The following is a 12,824-nucleotide window of genomic DNA, read 5'->3' on the forward strand; positions in this document are numbered from 1 at the left end:
CTCATTACACTTCTTCTGGGGACACCAGACAAGCCAAACGTCAGGAGATAACTCTGAAATAAGGCTTGGAGGGATTAGTAGATCTCATAGAGGGCTCATGAAAAAAAACAAAAAAATGTGCTTTTTATTTATTTCTTTAAGCTTTAGAAATAAGAAGGTTGTGCAGATTTCCAGATTTCAGCTTACAACAGCTTTTAGAGTTGGTTTCCAGTGGAGTTTTGTCCTTTCACTTTGCTTTATTCCCTAGGGTGTTTATCTCTGCTTGTGAGGAATGACAAAAGAAAACAACAGCTGAGGGGACTCTTGCGCCCAAAGCTATACAATTTACATATGTTAAGTGTCCCAGCATGAAAACATGTGATAAGCTGCCAAATGCGAAAATAACTACCTCCTCCAGGAAACTGGAAGCACACAGAGCCATCAGCTAACTATTCAAATCCTAAGTGAGGGTGGAACATAACTTTCTCTGTGTTTTAGGGAAACAAACACACACACACACAAACACACAGACAACACACAGTCTCTTAAGAGGCATAAAGGGCCACCGAGCTCCTGCCCAGTGGAGTCATGGCCTAAGATAGGAACCCACAGCCCATACATAAATGTTTATGAGGCCTTTGCTCCATGGAACCTCGGAGGTGATCAGGAGGAGTGAAGCAGAGGGGAAACAACAATCCACTGCCCTAATGCAGTGCCACTTAATACAGCTAACCCAATAGACACAGAGGCTATAGAAGCAGGCTGAGGCATTCTAAATCTCCCCCCATGTAAGCAGTTCAATACAAAGACTTTTAGATGACCTTTCTATGCAAACACGTACTATATTAATAGTACTATCACGTAACCTTTCTACAACCTTACAGTTTCCACAGAATAATACTCAATTTACAGATAAGCAGAATTTCCATATTATGACTTTAATGGACAACCATGCACAAGACTGGACTGGACTACTTTCTAGTCCCGGTTAATGATTTACTATATTGGCTACTTCACACTTGAGCAGGCAGGGACAGAACCTAAGTACAAGTAAGAAATACACACAGGATGTAGAAAACACTGTAAATCTCACTGCAAATGAAAGACTTGGATGGGCTGATGACCAGCAGATAATGGTAGATCAAGTGTGATATGGTATCAAGTGAATATTGATGCTGGTGTAGATCCTAATGATGAATGGATTTAAATGTAAGAAGCTTACAATAGACATATGATAAAGCTAGGAGAGCTTTAAAAATATGTACCTAACGCTGCATGATCCTGACATCAGGATATTTTCTACTAGGCAGGATATTTATGGACAACACAGGACAGTTTTGCTGAAATAAGATGAAATAGTCTATGACAAATTAGAGTGACATTGGGTGCTATTTTCACCATCCAGACTGGCCTCATACATGCTTCCTAGACAGGAAATTTAAGCGAGATCATAACCAATCAACTCCACCCTTCTATCACCCCTCACCTTTTACCCTCCAACCAGCCCTTACCCACCTCAGGGCACTGGTAGATGGAAGAAATCAATTCCTCTATCTCTCTCCATGCATTGTTAGGTGTTGATTTAGGGCAGCTAATAAAAAGACACACAAAGCTGAGCCCATCTGCTATTCAGTTTCTTTCTGGAGGTTAGAGAGCGGGCTTCTCCTGTAAAGTTGTCTGTGAGCTTTATACCCAGTGGAGTGAATAAAGGGTCAGGGCCACAAGGCTTATGAGGATGATGGCACTGATGATGAGAAGGGTGATGGTGATGTTGGGGGTGTGGAGGAGAATGATGAGGGTATGATGAAATTGAAGGCCACACAAACCATCTGTACACAACTCATGAGAGGTGGAGACAGAGGATAGCAAAAATAGGCATCAAGATCCAGATATGTTCCTTACAATATTTCTGGGGAGGCAGGTTTGAATATAAATACATAGAAATTGAACTTTCAGCAATCTGAAAAATCACCCTCACAAGCTTCAACAGCCTTATATGTTTGAGCTATCATGTTCATGCTACATGTTTGAGAAGACAGACATAAGTATAAAGTGAAAAACATGAAACATATCATGAGTGAACTCAGCCCTGAAGCCATATTGTTTTGTATGTTATCCATATGATCTATTACTGACAGGTGCAAGTGGATGTGAAGAGTAGCAGTGCTTCAGAGAAGTATGTGATGTACGGCATCAACACAATCAGAATGCTCAAAGCATTCCCGTTGGCAGAGAGGCGTGGAGCTACTTCAGGTCTCTGACTCCTCAGCCATTGTTAAGTGCAAGTGGGAGATGGTTTTGGTTTTCGAGCCGAGCTCTGTCCATGGAAATACTCTAGCTGCACGAGTGAGGCAAAGAGAACAGAGAGAGACAGAAAGGTGGGAGGAGGTAGGCTGGGGTTGTGGCCCTTGCCTGGAGGCTTGTGGGTGGTTGTGCTGGTTTACTGCCTGTCAGCACTGATCTTTATTAAACTCTGGGGACAAATGTAGTCAGATGCTATGGCCTTATTATGGAAAGGAGGTGTGCTGAGCACACTGGGGAGAGAAAACTCTGCCTGTGGAATGAGCATTCACAACCCTTAGAGACCTAAGTTTGTCTCTGTCCCTAACACTAACTGTGATGAAAACCAGGGCAGTAGCAGCAGGAGAGAGAGCAGCCCAACTAACTGACTGTCTCTCTGGGTTGATGGAGAGTGTCATCACAGACAGCCAATCCCCAGAGGCTGATGGAAACAACCTCAGCCGTAACTACTTTGGGATGAGCGGACCGGGAGAAAGATGTGCATGATTTCTCCCACTTGCCTCCTTAGGGTGCAAACAGAACCGAGCAAAAATCACACAGAAGATTTTTCTCAAATCACACCTCATTTACCCCATCTCGTCCACCTCACCTTCTCTCTAACCAGACAGAGCGAGCCTGCCATATGACTGTTTCCACATTCAGCATCTAATATACCTCTGATGTGGAGAGCCAGGCCAGATGTAGCAAGCTGACTTAAATCAAGGGAAGGTCATAGCAATTTGAAATGCATGAGGCCCCACACTAGCCAAAAGACTTTTAGGCACGCTCCACTGAAAGTAAAACACTCTGGGAAACCATATTTTCTATTCCAGTTGAACCCAACAGTTATTTCCCCAGAAGAAAAGCTCCCCATGACCCACTGCAGCAGTGACAGAAAGATAAATGAAGCAAAATTGCATCTATGATGGGAAATAATGAAGTGAAAACTTCTGATATAACCTGATACAGCCTGCAGACTGTGAACTATCTGAACTGTTTCTGTTCTGTTTGATCTGTGATGTCCTGTTTGAATGTAATTATTTTTCTTCTAACATCAGTCAAAGTGCAATTTGCCCAGAATTAGTCCAGAAGTGGCACTATTGAAATAAGACGTTTGTTGTTCTTCAATCCTTTCTGTATTCATTGTAAGCCTTCAGTAACAGAAACACGAGCCAGGTTAACTATAGTGCAAGTTGGCTTTAAGATTAAATTGCTCAGTCTTCCTTCCTTTCCTTCCCCTTCAAGGGTTCTCTTATATTATTCTAGCAGCATGGAAACATTCTTCAAAATGAGTCAGTACAACACCACGCTGCTTTATATCTGTCCTCACTAAACTTTGTTCTCACCAGCACCAGTCCTGTTTACACATTACAATTCTTAAGTACTTCCTATGACTGCATTTCTTGTAAAATCAAGACCACACAGCAGCTGCCAAATAATGCCCTTTCAACCCCCGGCTTTCCCTTTCTCTGTTGCCTACTAAGGTTGTGACTGAGTCATCTCTGTTTACTTGGCTTGAGACAGTGTTGACCCTAACCACACACCATCTCCCAAAGTCTTAAAGAGATTGGCCCCCAATAAACCACAGGAGCCCAGTCCAGATCATGGGGTGAGGACGAGAGCTTCCAGCATGCCTGCTTTCCCACAGGTAGCCTGGCTCACTCTGACAGCCAAGTTGGAGAAAAACGAGCACAGCTGCTGGCCTTGCCCCTGGTGAGTGCAGGGCATTAAGGCAGATTACATTCCCAAGATAAAAGCAACACATCCAGTGGTATAATCCCTCTCTGCCCCCTGCTCCTTTTCAACTGTCCCCACCACCTCCACCTCTCTGACCCGCCCTCTAAGACAGCAGACACAACTCAGATCCCCTGAAGGAGAAGAGAGCTGAAAGTCCTGTGAGCCCTGACTCTGATTAGATATCAGGTAAAGCTTTTAGTGCTGCAACAGATCTCGGGTACAGACCATTAAATTTAACCACTGCCTGCTCGGAGGCAAGAGAAGACAATGACTCAGGATGTCACACTAGCATGCTATTTAACTCTGTGGGAACGCCTTTGGTAGAACACAAAATGGGACGGCTCACCAAATCACATCAAACAGATGTTTGCTCCTGTCTGCTGACTTGACAGATTAAACAAACCTGTAATAAGACTTTCCCCAAACAAAGCAACAGTATCTGCAGCAACAGAGGAGCACTGTCATTAACTAAATGATAACACCACCTCAGACAGAAAACATTCGCAGCTAAAGCCATGAATTCATTCACCCTCCGAGGCAGTGTGAAAAACTTTTTTTTTTTCATTGTCACTCTGTGGGCTTTTTATTGGAGTACAATGAGATTCCATCAAATAAAGATGAATTATCTCAGCGGTTTCTCCAGCATTTCTAATGTGAAATCCAGCTTTTGTTTCAGTAGACTCTTATCCTATTATCTGAGTTTAAGCTTTTGTGAGAGATATGGTTGCAAAATGGATTCAGTGCTTGCTTTTCATAAACTCCTGCCTTACTCCTCCTATTTCAGATTATCTTGTAATTGCTTGAGGGTAAATCACAAGCAAGCTCAGGGTAAAGATGAGCAAAACAAGCACAAAACAACTACTGATAAAGATATTCTAAACATTCAGTATTACTTATGTACAAGAACTTGATCATTTCAACTCTGACAACTGGTAAAATTGAGCCAGACAATACTTTCTTCTAACATAAATAAGCCAGTGTTGCATAATTCTGCAATATCCTGAAGACAAACTACTTGCTTACAATGTGAAACTAAACTTCCATGTATTTAGATCAAACAAATGATTACCTTGTTTGGAGAAGTGCATGAGAGTTTTGCATCAGTATTCCCTTAAATGAACAGCCAAGTCCCTGAGCATCAAGCATCTGTTCACGACGGGCTTACAGAGGCAGATGTCAGATGTCTGCCCTGTGTGATTTAGCCCTTTCCTCCCTTTAACTGTCAGTGAACTGCTGACAGAAAATGCAAATAGGCTTTACCCCTTAGTGACACTTTCAACACATGATACCACCACCTGTCCTGAGTATCACACTGACACATCCTCTGGTGAGTGATTACAGGGTTGAGCAGAATATGCCAAACGGAACTAAGATTTACTGAAAAATACAGTTGTTACCTTGTTTTTCACAGATCTGCATAAGATCCACTGTGATGAAAATAGCTTGTTGTTTTTTTGGCTTACTTCCACAGTGATGCAGCTTATTACAGACTGCAACCTACAGCTTCTGTCCATCAAAAATAAAAAGGCCATAGATCCTGCTGACCCTCAGGTTAAATATAGATAGAGTCAGATGTAATCACTCATGAGTCTTTGGCAAGCCACCCTGCAACCATTAATGACCTTGTATAATGATGTGTCACCACTCCATATGGTCGACCCATTTATCAGGGTGTGAGTGCTTGTAGCTCCCCTTACTGACTCACGGTTTTCTTAAAAGTGTCATCACAATAATAAGATTCACTAAATGTGGCTATACATAAGAGGGGTGAAACACGTGCATGAGTGTATGTGTGTGTAGGTATGTATATGTTGCCCCTTGTGTGGCTGTCTCTTTCCACCACACCAATCCATCACTCCAGCCTTTCGCCACTTGGTCAGTTAATTACCTTTTCCTGTTCACTCACGCACAAGAAAACAAGCCCCTTTCAGACTGTTTGGACAGACTTCATTCCTGTACTGACCCCCCACCCTCCTTACCCCCCCCCCCCTCCTCCCCCCCTTTTCCAACATCTCTGTCTGTCTCCTCTGTGGACTCACAGCAGCCTGTCTCAGATCCGTCAAGCGTTCATCGGCTTTGGCCGGGAAAAGACTCTGCTTGGAGGTCGAGAACTAGGGACTTCAACAACATCTTCATTACAGATCTGCAGGTGGATGATTGTTACTCAATTAGAAACTGATTTTGGAGATGAAATAATACTCTTGCTTGCACAGGGAGAATAACATGAACCTCTCCAAAATTTTCTCATTAGTGAATAAAAGTAACGCTTGGCTGCATCACTAGATAAACCAGACGAATGAAACTACTTTTTCTCCTCTTCAAAAATTTTCCACATCCCTGCCCGTAGCTGCTGCGGAACAGAAGGGCCGTTTGCTATGCTGTCCTCACTAGGGACACACTGCTGGATTGTGTTTATGTATACTTTCACCAGCGATTGTTCACTTCTAATTAGAATGGCTGATTTTTTTGGCTCCAAGACGCTCTCAAGGTAGTTTCTCTTTTTCCCAACCACACGTCAGCTAGGGAAAAGAACCAAAATGAGAAAATAATGAAAAATTCAACAGGCAAGCTGGAGAGGCAGGAGCCAGGTGTTGCTGTAAACTGCAGGTGAAAGCAAGGACAGAAGGAGGCGGGGAGAGGGGAGGGAGGTTGAAGAGAGGGGAAGAGGGTTAAAAAAAAAAATCTTCTGGCGTGTGCACATATGTTTTGTCATCTCCTTTATGGAATCTGCCTTAAAAAAATATGAGATTCACTTTTTAGATATATAATCACTGGCATTTGAAAGCTACTCTTCCATACATTTGCAAAGTCCTCATTAATGTGCAGTGTGAAATTGAAGCAGTATTCAGTATTCCTAACCGTCCACTGGAGCTTGATGAGAGATCTATTTTTGTCCAAGAGCCCACTCTAAAAGCACTCACTGAAAAGCATAGGATCCTGATACAACAGTCTCTTCCAACAGCCTAAACCAGTACTTCACTTGAATTTCAAACCCCCATTCAGTGTTTAGGCAGTGATGACAGCCACCTGCTTTTCCTCTGTCTGAACTGCCACACTGCTGAGTGCACTGCGTTTTGTTCTACAGGATTTTTGGTTTTGACTTGGAGACAGAGCACCCCCCCCCCCCATTCCCCACCAGTTTATTTAGAGAGAAAACAAACTGCTGTTAAAGCTTATGGCAACTAATCTCAATCACACGACTCCCTCAGCCACAAGCAGAGTAGAGTGTGACAAGAGGTGAACATCCAGAGATGCCGAGTGTGCGCGTGAGTGCTTAATTATCAAAGAAAAATGCAAAGGGAGTTACTCATGCTCAACAAGAAGTAATTGCACACTGTATGCTCATCAACATCCTCCACATCCCATAATGGAAAAAATCTGAGTCTACACATCAACAACAAGATTGGAATGAATCATTTTTAGATCAACATGTAAATATTTCTTACACACACACACAGCACAGCTCCAGTGCATATACATTAAACACATGGATCTATATGTCCAAATTTGCCTCATTTTATATGGTTATTGCAATTTTTCATCCCTGACCATGCATCTGTATGAAAGTGATGACAAGGTGAAATGTTGAGTATGCAACAGCAAGTATTCTCTTCACTTTCCTTTCAGAGTGGACGGTGCAGTAATTACACTGGAAAGCTGCCATATGAATAAATATTCAAGTTTTCTGTGGCTGCTGGAGTTTCAGTCTCCCTCCCACTCTCTCTCTCTCTCCACATGGAGTAACTCTATAGATTCATTCTGTGAGGACAAGGCACATAATGAGGCTCAGTAAGTGGTTATTGTTTGAGCACAGCCCTTTTTTATTTGGCAGATATCTCAATTTTCACTTTATCGGCCTGTGTGACAGTGTGGGTATGTGAACAACAGGCTAACTGATTAGCATCATAAAGCTGTACTGACTATAGAACAAGCTAAAGGTTAATCCCATATTTTGGCACCTTAACTTCTGTTCATACAGAAGAGCACAAATCATCCTCAGCCAAGGTGAGCTGTACTGAGCAACCCTGTCCCATCCACTCCCAGTCTGCAGTGCATTATCTCAGAGAGTGACACGCTTTGTGTCTCACAAAGCCACTGCGTGTTGGCAGAACAATGGAACAACAGAGTTGTGAGCGGTAGAATCAGCCTGGTGCAACAGCCTACTGTAGGTACGGCAGAGAGAGGGGGAATACTAATTTATCATGAAAGATGTCATTACCATGCCAATGACTTCTCACAGAATACAATTATCACTAATAATAGAAATTTAAACATCAGCCAAGAGCTTTCAGCCAGGAAGGGTTGTATTAATGGAAAACTGTTGTCTGTTTATGAGAACTAGACACTGACGGCTGGTGAGAGTACTGAAAAAAACACACTGAGATAAGCGCTAACCAGTATCTGTTTTTTTTCTTGCTAATTGAGATGTCTAGACACATTCAATTGAATCTCTGCGAGATAAGGAAGTAAGCTGAACTATCTCGGTGGAGAATAGCGCACACTAATCCACTTACTGAGTCTGAAGGATTTTCATTCAGCATCCTAGAAAATGCATGGCTTATCAAAAAATTTTCATACGCACATTTTGCCACTTTGTCTTGTAGGAACAATAGAATCCTACAAATGGCCTTGTGGCCCGCAACACGAAGCTACTGCAACTATTTCACTTAATATTCAAATGAGATGAGGTGAAGATTGATTGGGCAGAATGGCACATATATACTTACGCAGGAAATAATAATCACTTTTCACCTCAATAGTTCATCATACAATTTATAGACTATATATAGCTATAGAATGTTATATTTCATGTTTTCAGTTGCAATGAAATTAAATGAAACACATCCCTGTTATAACTCTGTGCAAACTGATTATAGGAGTAATACTCAAACACATTCGGACTCACACAGGAGAAAGCTGACAAACTTGTGGCTTTGTAAGTTATCCACCTGTCTGAAAGAGCCTTTTCCTCTGCACAGCCAATCATAAAACAGGACACAAGTTACAAAACTGTCTCTATTCTCATGCCAGGGACACCAGCATGGGCGGACAAGGACATTTCTGCTGTCGCTTCACATTGTGAAATGAACAGATAACCTTGTAGTTGTTGGCGGCTTTGTCAAGTTCTGAGTTTGTGGTCTTGAACTGTGCTCTTCACATTCTTCGGGAGGTTTTCTGCTTGCTCATATAAAATGTCACAACACAGCAGAGCTCAGCAAGAGCTGAGAAATTCAGCTTGACGGAGAAACACAAAATCCTGGGAGATATAGAAAGAAAGCTGTGCTGAATTGCGTGTGCAGAGCCCCTGCTAAGGACGGAATATGTCAAACAAAGTGAACACAGAAAGCTTGAGTCTACAATGAGATTTATACTTTTGGCTCATGGGTATAATGGTATTCATCTGAGTCTGTCTGTCTGAATAACCTGTGAGTTATGTGCTTTAACTGCACTTAAAAGCATGAAAAACACACCGTTAAGAGAAGTTAAACAGCAATAGTCACTGTAGGAGTGAAGAGTTCTCCAGTCTGTAGCAGCTTATTCTCAGAGAGATGTAGATATGTTATATATTTATGAGTGGAGAAGAATTGAAAGTATATATCATTATGTTGGGGGGTATAAATTCTTATGCAACTCCAATCTAATGTTTTCTTAATTTCATGTCACTGTGAAAAGATGAATGGCTTCAGAGCTATTACACACACAGTTCTATGTAAAGTGGTTCTGGGGATGCAGAAGCATGCCTCATCCGTGCTCAGGGTTTGATTGTGGGACTAAGGGGTCAAAGGGTAACTAATTGTGTGTCTCGTGGAGGTCAGCATCGGTGTGGCCTTCTGCCAGAGCAATGGAACACCACCTGAAGGTCTGTCAAGAAAGACAAATGAATTCTGACCTTCCTGCTGATGACAGAGATCCCAGTCCACAAGCACACGCCATATCTTAATCTGGGTCATGGAGAAAGAAGCAGACCGCTGCTGCCCAGTCAGACACTACGTGCTGAAGTAGCTATGGCTGATGTTTACCTGTCCAATATCATATTCATTTAGTCATAAAAATCACAAATAAGAAAAAAATCTCATTCTTCATGGGGTCATAGTGGTCTGTTGCTTCTTGTGTATCATAAATAAAAGCCGTGGCCACTCAGGCTTTAATTTGTATTAAAAGTGCTGGGAAAAGAAATAACAGAGATGCCTGCTTAGTGCAACCTGGTCAATCTAACAATAGCATTCTTGTGCAAGCAGCGCTTTCTTTTTTAGAGATCCCATAAAGAGCTAAACTTAGCTCTGCCTTCAAACTCTCGGAATTCCACAAGAGCAACTCTCAGTTTTACAGAGTCACTCCCTAAGCAGGAGAAGGTTATCATTTTTCACCAGTCAATAATTAGCTGACTCCCTAATCAGCTGTTTGCTGCAGCGTGCCTGTCCGTGCCTTCTCATTTAGCATAGTATCACAACAGACACCGGGGCTTTTACCTGCCATGCCATTGCTTGAACCACACTGATAGCTGACTCTACTGTCTGGAATGAGCCTCGTAAAAGACCCTTCACCAAGTCTACTGTGCTCTGTGTGTGTGTGTGTGCGTGTGTGTGTGTGTGTGTGTGTGTGTGTGTGTGTGTGTGTGTGCCATCCTGTTGTAGAGCACTAACAAATACATATGATGGATGGATAATATCACATGACAACTGCACTCACGGAAAAGGTATTGTGATTGGGGGTCTAGGGATCATCCAAAGAAAAGGAGTGTCTCACTTTCAAGATTAACAAAATGTCAAAAAGGATATCCTTTCTTAAACAGAGACCACAATTAAGCGAGGCTGGCAGCCAGAGGGACACGGCCAGCTGGGAAATCTCCCTCACTACTCTGCCTACGACTGCTGCACTGTTTTGGAGACAAAAAATGACCCAAACCTGTGTCAACAGCTGGGAAAAGCATCCCTCGCTATGCTTTGTGAAAGTGATAAAAATAACACCATGAAGTATCACGCTGTGGGTTACGCCCTGAACGGGTCTGTTTTTCCTGGCCAGAAAGGTCACTGTTAGGCAGAGTTGGACCTCCAGCCAACACACATCAAGGCAGCACTTTCCTAGCCTCCATTTTCGCCCCTGTCTTTTCCTGTTTTGACAGGAAACAGGAGACGATAACATAGTCGCACAAACAAGCACAGATTGCCTCCGACCTGCTGCCGAGCTGTCCTCGTGTGGCAGAGGACGTCTGTTTTCTTTAGAGGGCCTCGTGTCCAAACACAGAAAAAATAACAGACAGAAGTGCGCAAAGCAAACTCACTCTGAAATAAAAACATGGACACCATGCCACTGTGACGCACAGGCATGCACATAGGCACACCTGGCACACGCATCACACCTGTCTTTGTGCCAAGCTTCAATGACCTTTCCAGAGTCTGGCACAGTCGTCTGTGTGTCGAGCACTTCCTCACGGGCTCCCAGCAGCGTGCCAGCACAGTGTCACACAAAGAAACCCAATAAAACAGACCACCAAAGTCATGGACACAAGACTGAAAGAGCGTAGATGAAAGCTGTGGTGGTCGCCACGGGGAACCAATGATACACTGCGGAGGTGAGCGGAGGAGCAATGTCAATATCTAACAGAGAGAGGAAGGGTGGGGTGGGGAGTACCACTGGCATCATGGGGATTGCTTTGAAGGCCAAGGGAGGTGTGGATGGGTACTGTCTCTTGTCCGAGGCTTTTTTTGGAATGTGGGTCATTTATGTTATCAGGAAGCACACTGCAGTGAGACACAACAAGTGGAGTGACAGGGCCATTAGAGGGGCTTTGTTGATGGTGAGAGAAGCTCAAAGGAACGGGACACTTTGATTGCCCTCTCTGATCCCCCACTACCCTTTGTTTATGAGCTAATTAAGCATTGTTCAGTTACTGCAGGAGTCTCGAGCCCTCCATCCCCACAGCACCACCATGACTTTCAATGGCTACTGTAGGACTTTTACAGCACCCTCTATAACTTAACAACTAGTAGGAATCACTTTCTAAACTGCTTTTTATAGTATGGGAACCAAGCTCTGACAAAAACTGACTACAGACGTGCATGCTGTGTGCATGTCTGTTCATGAGTGTATGTGTAAGAGGCAGAGAGAAATGCATAAAAGAGAAGAAAACACACAGATGAGGTACAGTTTGGCAGGTCAAATCCAGTTCAAACACGGTCTCCAGTGACCGCTTCTGTAGGAGTTCAAGTGTGCCCTGGTTTCACCACTCCACTGGACTCTGCAGCCAAAACAGCCTCTCACTCACAAAGAGATGAAAAGATAAATGCCCAGCGTGGGACAAAGGGAGGCCGAGGGGTCAGTGGATGGGCAGAATGGGGAGAAGGGGGCAACATCTTGCTAGATGGATGTGGTAATGACTGAGTGAAAGCAGTGAATGCATGCTAGTGAGGGAATACCTGCAAAGTGGGAAGGTCATTTTAGAAAGATTGAACACGTTTAACTGTGTTTGAGGTTGGGTGCAGGAGTAACATGAAAAAGAAAAAAAAGAGGAGAAAATCCTGGTTAACATATTTATAACCCAGAGAAAAAGCTTAGCACTGCTTCATATGACCTCCCCTGGAAACTTACACATCGTTTGAAAGTCAAACTAAAGCTGGCACAACCTATAAAATGCTGTGTGTAAATAAAACCACATAGTCAGGTTAGACTACATAATAGTTTTATAGCCAGTTGGCTGTCTGCTCTTGGTGGGAGGGGGGGGGGGTCTGCTGGACACAACAGTAGCATCCACTTCTGCTCAAAACAGTAAAGCTATGCAGGAATTCACCAAGGCCATATGCACAGGTGTGCTCTCCATGAGCTTCCCT

General features: G+C 43.2%; 1 protein-coding gene across 1 annotated transcript in view; it reads right to left on the minus strand.

The window, feature by feature from the left end:
• kif26ab (kinesin family member 26Ab) overlaps nucleotides 1–12,824 on the minus strand; it is a 65,166-nt gene that overhangs the window by 40,244 nt on the left and 12,098 nt on the right. The window lies entirely within an intron of this gene.

Source organism: Scomber japonicus, chromosome 16 (assembly GCF_027409825.1).
Source record: "Scomber japonicus isolate fScoJap1 chromosome 16, fScoJap1.pri, whole genome shotgun sequence".
NCBI lineage: Eukaryota > Metazoa > Chordata > Actinopteri > Scombriformes > Scombridae > Scomber > Scomber japonicus.